The sequence below is a fragment of the Parus major genome, chromosome 20 (assembly GCF_001522545.3).
Source record: "Parus major isolate Abel chromosome 20, Parus_major1.1, whole genome shotgun sequence".
In the NCBI taxonomy this organism is placed as follows: Eukaryota; Metazoa; Chordata; class Aves; order Passeriformes; family Paridae; genus Parus; species Parus major.
Genome location: NC_031788.1, coordinates 4,416,413 through 4,430,934, shown reverse-complemented (window position 1 = coordinate 4,430,934; position 14,522 = coordinate 4,416,413). Strand labels below are relative to the sequence as shown.

General features: G+C 42.5%; 1 long non-coding RNA gene across 1 annotated transcript in view; it reads right to left on the bottom strand.

Moving 5' to 3' along the window:
* Positions 1–624: 624 nt before the first annotated feature.
* LOC117245370 overlaps positions 625–14,522 on the bottom strand; it is a 25,693-nt gene continuing 11,795 nt past the window's right edge. Inside the window, exons 2-3 of the long non-coding RNA XR_004500010.1 lie at positions 12,463–12,567; positions 625–787 (exon numbers count right to left, since the gene is read on the bottom strand). This is a non-coding gene — a long non-coding RNA (uncharacterized LOC117245370). The remainder of the gene's footprint in view (positions 788–12,462; positions 12,568–14,522) is intronic.

Sequence of the window (14,522 nt, the reverse complement as noted above, 5' to 3'; positions counted from 1 at the left end):
ACCAATATTCTGTTTAAGGTTTTGTTAAATGCTGTTCACAGCCTTTCCTCCAACACACACTGATTTTTCTGGAAAGGTTTAGCTCCAGAACAGGTGTTTTCTTTCAGAGAGTTTGTAAACAGACTTATCTACCCTCTCACCCTGGAAAGGAAACCATAAAAATTCAGTGGGATTGGAGTGAAAAGTACAGTTGTGAGAACTTAGGCTACCTGAAGAAAGTACCTCCATGAAAATCATGGAGATGCAAAGGCTTTCTGCACAGCTACACTTTTTTATTTGGGCAGTTTTTTGAGCTTCTGGAACTCCACTCTTTGTTATACAAGAAAACAGATACTTGCTTTTTAATGTATTTTTTTTACCCTGAATGAAAGACTTTTGAGAAAAAAAAAATACAGTAGAGATATATTTGTGTAGAAACTGATTTTAATTTACTTTCTGCTGTGATGTATAAAAGTAGTGCTCTCCACTAGGGGCAAGAGGATGCAGGAAGGGCTCTACATAACACAGTCATGTGTACAGGAAAGGGAAAAGAATTGAGACAAGAGCTTGAAAACCTTATGGCAATTTTTGCCAGGCTGAACTTGTGCATTTTCTGAATTAAGCTTATTTTTTCAGACACACTCTTTACATGCTGTTTCCTCCTTTGTAATTATTATACCCTTAACCCACAAACAGTTGCTTTGCTTTACCTTTTTCTTAAGCAGGCAAGAAATTGAAATGGGCTCCTAGTGGAAGCCACACATCTTTCCTGTCTGTTCATCTCTCCTGATGTTCCTCCTCTTTGAGCCTGTGAAGACACAGAGAAAATGGAGGAATTGTCCAAAAAAGGAGAAGTTGTCATTTATCTCCACCTATTTGATCCTTTGAAACATGAGAGCAGCATTAAAAATGGATCTATAACCTAGAGATTACCAGGAATTACAGAGAGTGGGTGTGAGTTTTCTCTATCACCCATCCTACAGCCTTGGGAGAGTTCATGCTGTTTCTACCCCTTGTGTTCTGGTTCATGAAGTCTCCTCCCTGTGCTTTTTTCTCCATGGACTCTCATATCCACACACACTCATTTTGCCCTCTGAACCGAAGCAATGACCCATTCCTTGTGATTAAATTAGCGTAAGTAATAAGATATCATAGAGCTGATTGATTTCCCCAGCAATAGTTATTAACCAGCTCAATTCAGAGGAAAGCAGAGCCATTATTCTAAACATTGATTCCTGGACAGAACTGCAGGAGAGGAGCGTGCTCAGATCTATGGAATGTGCATGCAAACAAATCTCAACCCAAAAGCAGAAAAAGTGGAAGTTTCCAGACCCAGCCAGGAACAGGGTCAGGTTCCCCTTAGAAAACAAGAGGTATGTTGGCTGATAAAGGGGACTAGGTGCAACATGTGCTAAAGTTGCCCCTATCATGAATTGTTTCAAGGCAGCAGAGACTGAAATTTGTTCCAACAAGGCAGTAACCATTGGGGATTCAGGATAACCAGACTGGGGAGTTTCTCCTATTTCCTCGTGGCTCTCTTTTCTAGGAACAGCTGCCACAGCTGCACCTCTCCTACAGCCTTGGCTGGTCGAAGCACAAGGACTGGGAACACCAACTCACTACTTGCCCTTTCTTCTTCTGCACCCACTCCTCCAGCATTTTTTGTGATCCAGACCCTCCTGGAAGTTCCTCCTCCTCCTCCTTCAGCTTAATTTTTCAGCTGCTCTCTGCAGGATTTCATGCTGCACATCACCACAGTGCAGAGGGCTGGGGACCAAATTCTCAATTCACTCTAAAGTTACCAGGTTAGTGCTGCAAGTCAAGAAGCCCAGATTGTTCTGCTGTATTCAGTCTCTGATAAAAGAGAACCAAATTACTCTGGAAGTTCCTGACTGTGCCCAGAGCGTGGGCTTCCTTAGCCAGGAATTTGTTGTGTTCCACAGCCCTATAGAGATTTTTCTTCTGTGACACAATCTAACAGGTTTTGGGCCCATGTGAACTTTACAGGATCTGTGGCATGCTATGGGCAAAGACCTGCACAGCTTAAATCTATTTTTAACAACTTCTGTTTGTTTTGACCTTTTTCAATGGTTTCTCTCATCTGAAGCCCTCCTGGGCCTTGTAAGGCAGCTGGAGCTTACTGTGTGGAGGAGAAAGGTAAGTATATTAACTGCCACAAAAATTACATGGTGTGGGTAACCTGAGGAAAGCAGACTGGTGTGAACTGCAGGAAAAATCCTTGGTAGAAGTCAGGGGAAGTTCGTGGAGCCAGTGAATGAAGCAGTCATACATCCAAGCTATTAGAAACACTAAGTATCAACAAATAGCCCCACAGTAGTTCAATTTACTGCCATCAGTTTCAGTTCTGGCCCAAATAGCTCTCCCCTCTCCTGGAATTCGAAATGAGATGTATTACACTTTAAAGAATCTGTGTGAGTATATGTGTGCCTATGGGACTTTTTCAAGTCACTTATTTGTCTGAATGCCATTGATTTTTCTCCTAATTGTTATTCACTATGCTAATTTCCCTCACAAATCTCACATGCTATTGATCAAAAAGTAATAAACTCTCCAGCAAACAAAACAAGCATTATTGCAATGTTGGGAAAACATCATTTAATATCAATACCATATTTACAATTATCTTTAACCCAAATTTCACCCGCAATGCAATGCATAATCAAAATCAGAGAGCTACGGGCAAAAGGGTACTATTAAAAACTCCCACTAGAATATTTTCTAGTAGATTATAAGAAGAAAGGCTGAAACAGGATAATCTCAAACAGTTTAAGATATACAGCTAATGCTAGAAATAAATGTTGCTGAATAAAGTGTATTCTCCCCAGTCCATCTCCCTTCTCATTTTGGAGACAGTCACGATGCAGATAAAACTAAAGAAATGGCAGCATCAATTCCTCTGCCAAAATATCAACCTATGGAGAATCAGGCCTCATTTAAACTGTGGTTTCTGAATTTCATTTCATTTTTTTGATAAGGACACACTGGATTCAATCCAGTTTCTAGCACATGCCTGCTGGTTTTCCTCCCCTTGAGTGGTAATGGTAGCAGCACAAAGGTAGGAATTTATGATCATTGGAGCCCTGAATCTTGTTCCAAACATTATGAAATCCCCCAAGCTATCAGTTTTCCTTTTACCCCCATAATTTTCTGAATTCTGCCTTTAATTTTCTTCATGTTAACTTGAAAACTATTACTCCTTTTACTCTCTACCATGCTTGCAATGCAAACTCCAGGCAAGTTAAATCTGCAAAGTCAAGGAACTCAACCTGGTGTAAAGTAAGGACTAAAGAGAAGATCAGGCCCTGAAGGAGACCTGAGAACCAACCCAAATTTAAGTCAGATATTTATTTATCCAAATAGAACACATTTAGCTCTTCTTTTGTTTCCTTTATCCCCAAAGTATTTCTTGGTAGAAAATAGACAGTTCATGTTTCAGCTCACTTCATCCATTTGTGATGAACTCAGTTAGGATCTTTATCCTGCACTGGCTGTAGTGAACTGGGTTTGGCTGCTGACTGCAGACAAAAAGGCATCACTGGAAGCAGACACAAAATAAATCTGAAAGGTTGGAGGGTAGGGAAGCTGGGAAGGGCAAACACATGCACTGGATGCCAGGAGCACGACACATAGTTGTGGGGAATTCAAAATCTGATTGAAATCCCACAAGATATTTTTATTTGGCACCATGGATCATCTTTAATTTCAGCATGAGCATGGTGTCTCATATTTGGGTCTACATCTTCGAAATTCATAGAGCTCTTGTGCTCCATCTCAATCCTACTCTAAGGGAATCTAAGGTTCCCTGTTATTTTCCTTTAGTTTTCTCTCCCTGCCCTTTCTGGACACTTTAAAATCCCTCCTTTACTAGTCCAAGCACACTCAGATTCAAGGATATTATTTCCAAGCTGCATATTTCCAAGAGCTACATGTCACAGAACGTGACGAACACAGAAATCTGTAGCGTGGGTGGATTTGTGAAAGAAGAGCTTTTGAGTGTGGCCTGCCATTCAACTCTGCACCTGGCAGAGAGGGAAAACAATCCCAGTGAGCCAACTCAAACAAAACAAAAAGCAGGAATGGAATCAGCAATCTCAGGGCAACTCTTGCCACAACCCTGCTAAAGTTTCACGAATCCCACGTTCCCTGCAGCTGGAAGAGCAGCCAGGTTTCTGTCACTAACCAAAGCCACCAGCATTTCTGGGACTGGTCACCTCCAGGCTGGGGATTATTGAGGTAAGGGGCCAGCTCCCTCGCTGGTGTAAAGTGGCATCATGCCAATCATGACACACCAGCCAAGGATCCAGTCCATGATATTTTGCATCTTAATAGGCAGACGTGGAATTATTTTGTCTCTGCAATTATTTCTGACTAATTCCTGCCATTATACCTCTTTGCATCCAGCACACCCCTGGGGGAAAGTAGATGATTTGTCTGGTGATATCAGGTTAAGATGCCAATCAAAACAGGGGTTATTAATATAACACTGAAAAATATATCTAATTAATTTAATAGTATTTAAAATCCACATTCTGCTCCGCACACACCCACTCCAGTAGTATTTTGAAAATAAGTCAATTTTTGGAACAATCTGAAAACAGTGATATTAATAACATTCAGTAAATTGATGGCACACCCTTCCTTGGATGGCTATGTTCACTCCTCACTCCATTTCAAAACCAGATGTAGCGGAAATAAGCAGCCCAAGAATGGAGAAGGAAAGACTTTTTGAGATTCAGGGAAAGACTTCCATATGATATTGGTGAAAGAACTTGATTTAGTGAGAAGATCAGGAAGAGTGAGCAGCAGAGAGAACAGCACATGTGTTCTTTTTTACCCTTATGAAACAGAAACAAAGAAACAGCAGGTAAAGATGAATGAAAACAAATTCAAAACCAATAAAAAAAATATTTCTGTTTCCTGTGCAGCCCACGACCAAGTTATGGAGTTGATTGCTTCATATAAATTACCACTGATTTAAGTATTTATAAAGATCCAAAAAGGATTAGTCATTGGCATTGATAATCAAAACAATACGTTAAAATAAAAACTTAAAAATATGGTTGGACAAATGCCAGTTATTAACTGCCTGAGATAAAAATACCTCACTCGTGCAAAATGCAATTCCCTGGTTATAGGGTATCATGTAGGCTTTCTTCTGAAGTGTCCTGGCTGGCTTCTGATGGAGGCAGGATATGGGATCAGAAGGCTTATGGGTCCCATTTGCTGAAGGAACTCATCATTTCTTATTTGGTGATTCAGGGGGCAGCAGGTGAAGTACTGCAGGGGTGCCCTTCAGGCACTGCAACAGGCATGAGAAACATTCTGAGCAGAGATTAGATGAAGAGTAGATACCTAAGAATAAAATGTTCCTTTTTGGTTAAAAAAAATTGGTGTTCCACATAACGGAGGAAGCTGAGGAATGTGTGTGCTGTGCTGCTGCTCCTCAAATTGTGTCAAGTCATCATCTTGACCAAAATTTGCTAGATACCAGCTCCATTTCTGAGCCTTCCTTAGGTGATAGCAGATTCTCATTATGAGATGTTATTCACTGAAAGGTTTAAACGTGGCTAAAACAGTTTGTGGTAACCTGTGCTTTGAAGATCCATATTGTGTTCAGCCACCGAGGGTCACCCTCAGAGCTGGGTGCTGCTCAGCAAGGTTACCATCACCCAGCCACATCAAAACACTTCCCTCTATCCTGACATGAGAGAACATTTTCTGAAATCCATAGAAGTCAAGGAAAGGGGACACATCCTCTTCTTCTGACTATAAAGCACTAAATTCTGCTGCATGAGGCCACTGAGAAATCACATTCCTTCTATTTCCCAAATCCTCTTGTCTCCCTTGCCTAGAAGCTGTAACATGTCCACAGTCACCCCTGGTACAGAGTGTGGGGCTGTTTTCTCTTGCTGGACCAACTTATTCTATTTTTCCACTCCAAATTCAGTCCTCCTTGGTCAAAAGTTATCTTCAACATAGTTTAATAGCAAGAAACATTCCGCAAAGGCTGCACAGCATTATTTTGTTCTTAACATACTGGGAAATGAAGTGTGTGGGTTTTGGATTCTAGGATCCAGACCATCTGTTAAACCTATCAGAGGTTTGAATTCTAATTTGCTGTTGATTTAAAAATAGTCCCAGCATTACCCTGTCATTTTCTGTAAATTATATATTATTTAGTTTGCCATTTTTAAATATTATAGGTCGTCTTTTCTCTTCTCTTATGGTTTAATTTAGATTCCTTATCATCTGTACTGGTACCATTCTTCCCTCCCAGTAACTGATCCTTGCCTCTGTTCTGTGCCAGGGAACCTACCTCACTACTCACAAGCTGGCTCAGAAAATGATGCTAATATTATAATCTGAACACAACCTTATAACAGCTTCAAGATGCCATCTCCATATAAAAAGCAAAAACCAACAAAAATTCATTTATTCCATTTATTTCATCAGTTTACCTATAGCTACCACACTAATAATATGTCTTGCAGCGTTACCACTTAAATGACCAGTAATTAAGGTATCACTGCCACTGTAATAAACTGACAAGCTTTGGAAAAATTTTCCTAGAGAGTCACAATCTGTGTTTTTCATTGTCAAGATGGACCTCATTCTCATATTTTATCTTTATCAATAGACTCAGCACGTATCATCATGGACTCTGCCACGGCACTGCCTTCTCAGTCCATCCCACAAGGATAAATATGACCTATTTTCTCAGACTAAACTCTAGGGCTTCACTTTGCCTCTAATGAAGGTGCAAGAAGTTAGTCCTGCCCAACATAATCCTGGCTTTTTCTGCTGAAAGGGCCATCAGCTCGAGCAGCAGAACCTGTTGGTTCAGTTGTACTGCAGGTTACCTGGATGCTCCTTTAAAGCTCTTTAGAAATTCCTTTTATATTTGTATTACACACATCACAGGAATGGAAGTTGCTGTTCTCAAGCTCTGGTTGCAGCAGGGTCTGACACAGACTCATGCCACAAACAGGGGCAGAAGCTGGAAGTGATTTAGTTTTAAATAAAACCTGACTGTGCAGCTGCCCATGGGCTCAGCTGAGAGAGGGGTGGTACAGCAGCGCTCTGTGGAGATCAGGATTTTTTACATTTCCTTCTTCAACCCCAGCCAGGGAGAGACACACCCAAGGTCCACATTTGACAGTCTTCCTGCAAACAGTGGCATACACAGATATTTTATTGCCTGGCACATTCCTGCCCCCTCACTTCAGACTCCAGCTAGGGAAGAGCACTTGGCACAAGTGGGAGTATGTGCATGCTCTATCTTATTAATTATTTGTAAAACACACACGTCTAAAGCAGTGATTCTCAAACATGGCCAGTGTACAATAAATTTATTTCTCATTGCACAGTTGTATTTTGGTTTAGCTATCAAAACTGCAGCTGTCATGAATTTGTGTGGCTGCAGATGCGGCCACATTAAAAATGAATTGTGTGCAGTGGGTGATATACATGAATTTACAGACTGAGCAGGGTGGTGGACAGACAACAGGTGAAAAAAGAAGAAAAAAAGTAAAAAAAAATAAAGAAATAGCAATCTAGCAATTCTTGGGATTCTATTTAATGCTTAAGATGATGATTTTTATTTTTTTTTATAGCTATCAATCCCAAGCTAAGGCATCTTGGAGGTACAGAGCCAGCTCTAGCTCTCAGGCACACTGAAACCAAACTCGACATCTGTGCAACATTCACTGCAGAGAACTGACCTACTGCAAACTCTAATCCTCAGGGTAGTTCTATGCCTGACATCTAAGTTCTCCAATTAAAAATGTCTAAAAATCATCAATAATCAAACTCAAGAGATATTATTAGATGCAAAAGCCACCCTAAGCCCCTCCACAACCAAAATAAAACACTGCCTCAAATGTCAGTACCCTTAAAGGTTTGACAAATTTGTCTCATAAGAGTTTATAATGGTTTATAATTCAAAAGGCTTGTCCTATCTTAAGAATTATAGAGCTTAATCCTTTCAAATTGCAAAGATCAAGAGTCACACTTTGGTCCTGTTTTCTAGGGCAGGTTTAGAGAGGACATGTGTGTTATTACATGAAGTGTTTTGAGGATTACAACCAAAAACTATCATCTACTGACCCTAGCACTGGGAATGCCAAGAATTCCTGCCACTGAGTCTTAGTCACAGAACCTCTGGACTGCAGGCAAAGATTGGTGCATCTCCCAGAAGTTCAAATTACCATATTTTTTCCACATAATTTTAGATCTCCAGTTACAGATTTGAAGACTCTCAACTCATTCTCCAGCCTCTCTGTCTTTCCACATCATGGGAACACAAGGCAAGCTGACAGAAGTGCTTGTCCACATTTAATGAAGATGCATTTGGAGTCAGGACAGAAGCTTCTAGGAAATGTACAACAAGGAATTCAGCAGGGCTGGTCCCTACTGTGCTTCTGTGGAGCTCACTTGACAAGATACATCTCTGCTGACAAAGAAATTACCAGGGAGAAATCACCTGGAAGACTGGGAAAAACCCAGCAAACTGGAAGAACACAAAACAAGAGCTGCACAGATAATGAGGGCAAGGAAAAGGACGGGGCAGCAACTTTTGCAGAGAAACAAACAGGGCTTTACCAGCTTTCCTGACGAGTTTTAATTCCCTCCCTGGATCAACCCAACCTTACAGTGGCTTCTGAGAACACTTGGCATGCCAAGCTGCACACAGAAGGCTGGACCAGTGAAAGCCCCAGGGACTGGAGCTTGGCAGGGTAGCTCTGATGAATGCTGTGCCCAGGAGGCTCAGCCCTGTCCCACCGAGCTGGGGTGGGCTCCAGCAGCCACCCCCACCCTCATTCCTGGGCTGCTGTTTCCCTAAAGTCACAGGCAGACACAAGAGGGCTGTGGTAACACATGGTGGTGGTGGCCTCCAGCAGACTCTTTAAACCATAAGTGTACATTAAGACTTTGTTTTGGCCAGACTCTCCTTTGGGTGGTTTATTTTTACTACTTTTTAATTACTCTAATTGAAGGGGGAATATTTCCCTACATTTCTGCCATTCGGCCGCTTCACCTCCTCCCACCCACTGCTCCCTTTGAGTCTGTGCCTGCAAACACCACTGTTAGTCATATTTCTGTGTGAGGGTGAAGCCTGCTCGGGCCTCCCCCCTCCCTTAATTCTGTTGGAAAATAGAGAACAGATGAATTTCATTAACTCCCTCAGCTTGTAGGTTGGCACACCCTACGACTCATAAACACAGGGATTAGCAAAGTCCTTCTAGTAACCAGAGGAGCAAAACAAAGATCTGTCCACTCTTTGTTTGAGGGATTTTGTGTTTACAAAGGAGAAGGGAGCATAGGGGAGCAAACCTGCTGTTGAGCCCTGATGGAAGGAGAATGGCTCAGAATAAGGAGAAAGGTTTTCCTCACACTCAGATTTCAAGGCAGTCACCTCCAGATAAAGGCTGAGACCACGACACCTTCACAACCCTTCACAAACGTTTGAAAAGACCGATCTAGAACATTCTTTTTTTGCTGGAAACCAAAGCTAGAACCCAGACCTGCACTGTAGTTTTGATAGGTAATTAACCGGAATGATTTAATTGCTTCTGTGAATGCACTGAGCTGAGCAGCACAGAGCAGCACTGCCCATTCTGGCAGATGAGGGCAGGTGAGAGGCCTTTGAGCTCTGGGATCTGCTGGAAAGGAACAGGCTCTTCAGAGTAACTCAGGAAGCATTCAGCACCTGCTTTGCTAACACAGAACAGGCTTCCAAATCCCCTGCAGATTTTTTGTTCAACATTTGATACCCATTTTTCACATCCAATTATTAATCTGCATATACTGAATTCTTTGGTTTCTGCAGATCTGCCTGATTATTTAAGCCCTGAAATAAGAAGGCAGAAAATGAGAGAGAAAATGAAGATCTGATTCCCAGATGGATGCTAAAACAGGGAGGGAGGTGGGGGCACACAGACTACGTCATTATAATTCAGTATATTTATTTCTTGTTCTGCAGTCTAACCAAATAAGAATTTGGATCAGAAGAGGCAGGGTAGCTTGGGATTTAGTAGTGATTTCTGTGAATGACCATAATTATTGCAAGTTCTCAATACTGAAGCCTCGCATTTCAAGGTCTTCCCCATCCTGTTATTCAAAACAATTGGCCTCAGTTTACATTTCAACTCTTAGAGTAAGAACCACACTTTAACAAATCTAACATGGCTGATATAATGGAATACCTTTTATTTTTAATGCCATCAGGATGTGCTGTAATGGACACTCACAAAAATAATGAAAGTGAAGAAGGGTAAAACACAATCTGAGAGGTCAGTCTGTAAAAAGACACTTCTATGCATAACCTCAGGTCCTTCTGGCCAGGAGAATAAAACTCACAGTTTTTTGTGTACACCTATCTTTTTACTAATGTCTTTTGTATTTTCACCCTCCCCTCCTCCCCCTCCCCCAAATAAACAAGTCTATTCCTCTTTTAAAAATGTTTTCATTTTCTGATAAGGAATCAGATCCTGAAAAGGTCAGAAGCAGTACCAGCAGATTAGTAGGTGCTTCCACTGATTGCAACTGGGTTATGCAAAACACATCTCATTTCCTTTGAGCTCTCAAGCCAAGGTTTGAATACAGAGAGTGAGCAAATATAGCAGCACAGCTGCTTTAAGCTTCCTCCGATGCTCACTCATAATGCACAAGTGGTGCTCCTGCACCAAACTGTGCTGCGATCAAAACCAGCTGATCCTGAGTTTATCAGGACGCCACTGTTTAAATTGCACTTGAGTTTTTACATTTTCCCCTGGCATGTTTTACAGGGCCCTTGTAAATCGGATAAAATGCTGGAGCAGCTATAGCTAAGTGCTGCTAATGTGTCCCTGCACAATTTTTTCCTGGTGCTCTCCACTGCCTCGTGTGGTCCTTGGGGCTGCCTGCCTCTGCCTCTGCTCTAAAGAAATCATCCATCCTGTTCATTCCTTGCTTCTGTTGCTCAGAGTTGGACACCTAAAACACCCTTCACGTGCAGATCACAGAGTGCTTATCATTAACAGCAAATGACAGAAAAGAACTTAAATTGCAAAGCAAGGCAATTTAAACAATTCTTTAAGACTTGATTTATACACTTGGCAACTCAAAACAACAATGTGGGCAGAAACCACTATTAGATGAATTCAATTTCTTTATCCTGTCAGAGATGCAGAAAATGGTGGGTGTGAAGGCCTCACTAGCTAGATGACAGATAAGGTTGAACTCACACACTGGCTCACCTTGAGTAGTTTCAGGCCACATACAGCCAGCTTAATTCATGGAAAAGATGACAATTTTTAGTTCTGAGCTTTAGAAAGTGTGTGTTAACAACTGCCTAAGAAACTCTGAAGTGAGTGTCTAAGATCAGTTTCCAATCTCCTGAGCCTGCCTGGCTGCCTATGGATGCAGCTCACTGAACTCCCCAGCACGGGATGTGAGCCCATCCCTTCTGCAGAACAGTCTCAGGAGAGATTTCCTACTGACCTCGTGGCAAGTTCTGATCTGATGACCACGTGCCTTCAGCAGAAAGCAGCCACCATCTGCAGTGTGTCTAAGAGCAGGTGTTAACATCCAGTTCAAACCATGCAGCTTGGAAACTCCCTGAGCATCAGAGAACCCTCTTATAGTGAAAACCCTCTTTGGCTCACAGGAGACTGCAGCAGTAAGGCCAGACCAGAGTGGGGGGTTTCTGATGGCAGCAATGTGAAGCATGTTTTCAAGGCTGTGTTGTGTTCCAGCAGCCACTAACAGCTCCTTTTCACAGGAGCTGCTGTTTTAAGCATGCAGTGATTGTGTCTCTGATACTCCATAACACTAAATGTGTCTGGTTCACCTGCCATGGCAGAGACAACAAGCAAAGCTGTTAAATTGCCCTCCTTGAACTTACAAACCTCTCCAAAGCAACATCTCTGTACATGAGCAGCTTTGCTCCACCTAAAACAGCTCTCCTTATCCATGTTAAGCCTGCCATGCAGGACACCATTTCCTTTTATTTTCTCCCCATAAAAAGTTAAATTATTTAAAAAAAAACCAAAAAACAACAGAAAACAGAAAAGAAACATTTTCTTGAGTGGTTGCAGGTCACCCTGGATCAGTGAGGTTTAACTTTAGTGTGTTGTGATGAAATATTAATACTGAGTCAGTGTGTTTATTTCTTCAAGCGTCTGGAGCCACTGAGTGTTTATGCCTCAAGATTAGCAGGAAGTGTGCCCATGCATAGGAGCCCTCTACTTAGAAAGTCTGAGATTTCAACATTTGAAGACTGTCCACAGCAAATCAGCTGCATCGGATTGTGTCAGCTCTGCTGTGAGACAGAGAGTCGTTCCCACGGGATTTCAATCCCATAACAAACCAACAGATTGTCAGGTTAATAGCAGTGCTAGCAAGGCATGTCTGAGTCCCTTCATTTCTGCTGCAAAGTATTCAGACTTATCTGGAGCAAGCAAAATTAGGACAGAAACTTACTACCAGCAGCCGAGATGGTGAGAGAGTCCCAGTTTATTCATTGTGACAGCAGATATCCTCTGGTCAGGTATAGCTTGCTTTGTGTTTCAGCATCTAAGACATTACCTGTTCAAAAGAGAGAAGGAGTTCTCCAAGTTTCCAGGAAATAAATGAACTCATCCTATGGTAAATGGACAGAGTTTGGCAGGTTATAAAAGCTTCCCCCAGTGCCTCCTGTAAGACTCAGGAGAGGTGGGGAGGGAGAATTGTTTGCACAGAAGGCCGGGACAGGAGGGCTGAGCGAGTGCCAGGAAATCTATAGCCTCCCTCAAAGCCAGCCCTCACCACTTCACTCCATAAACATGAGGGACAGGAAGCCACTTGCCTTTCCCATTTGAAAGGTTAGAAGGGTCCTAAAGGAAGGGCAAGCGTAGGAGCAAAGGCAAACGTAGAGGAAAAAGGATACTGCGACGTCCTGCCCCAGTTTCACAGTGTGGCTGGGGGCAGAGCCACTTCCCTTGTTCCTACAACAAGTGGAAACAGGATTTGTGTTTTGGCTGAGTCTCTCTCGTGTCATTTACATGGGGCCATCTCAGAATTAGTCTTTTTGGGTGGGTGTTTCTCTAAATGGATGAGTCACGAAACCAAGGTCCTGGCCCCACAGCCGTGCTCGGTCTAGATTTCCTTGCTGTAGTTTTCAGTCTGGCACAGACAATTAGTGCCAAAGCAGCTGGAGCTGCTCGAAAGGAAATGCAAGTGACTGGACCAATTTGCCTTTGCTGCACAGGAGAAAATCCAGCACAGTACATTAGTTATTATGCCAAGCAATTTTCCTGCAAACAGTAGCCCAGGATGTCTTTCTGAGAGGAATATAAAACATTAGCGTGGTGAGATGAGAGTTCCCAGGCATGAGACATTCCTCTCATGGGACACAAGGAATCTCTGCATGGGCAGGTGCTGGGATGCTGCTGAGGAGGTGGTCACCCTGACAGGGATAGGGTGTGACCAAGGGGACAGAGGAAATCAGCACTGGTTGACACGGCAGGGACACACAGGTGAAGTTTCAGAGGAAGGCTCAGAGCAGCAAAATCAGCCTGTTTGCTCCCATGTCTGTGTGTGCATGTTTGACATTCGAGCCTGACACAGAGGTGACGTGAACATGGGGTTCCTGCTGGCTGAGTTCGTGTCTGCTGGATCCTTGCTGATATTATACAGCAGTTTCCTAAAACACTTGATGATGATTCAATACTCCACCAACTGCTATCCAGTCTATAGACACAGTGGTGTAGAGGATTTTTAATTCTAGTCCAATTATGTAAGCAAGAAATTAATGAGCATGATTAAAAAATTGATCATCTCTAGTACAAGAAAGCCGTAAGTCAATAAATATTCCTTTCTAAAGAATGGTGCCAACTTCACAGACATTATACACACCTCAGTGTCTATTAAACTAATTTATACCTGCAGAATACAGCTGTGTAAATTTGAGCACAAACAGAGATGCTGCTGGGATCCTACAGAACTGCAATCATTAAGACAACAGTGTGGTGCTCAGAATGAGGGGGCTGGTTCTGCCCTTTCTAGAATTATTTTACCTACTTGAAAAAGAGGGCTGAGGTAAATATTCAGGCCTCTTTCATATCCCCTCCAAAAATAAAGATATGTACGTAGACAGACATACAAGGAGATTATCTCCACTTGACATAAACATTGGCAGTGGGAGTAGTGAGATGCACACACAAAAGGGGAAAAATAAATTAGATAAGTCATAATAGTACTACAATAAAACTATAAAGCAAGAGACTGCTCCAGGCATTTGACATGCATCTTGGCACTTTTAATGATGGAAAACAAAAGACTCAACGTGCATCCTCCAAAGCCTCTGTGTGTGAGAGCGAGGCAGAGCAGGCGGGGCTGGCTTGAGGGGAGGAGGACGCAGGGGAGGAAGACGAAGGGGAGGAAGATGCAGGGGAGGAAGATGCAGGGGAGAAGGATGCAGAGGAGGAAGATGCAGGGGAAGAAGATTCAGGGGAGGAGGATGCAGGGGAGGAAGATGCAGGGGAGGAGGATGCAGGGGAGGA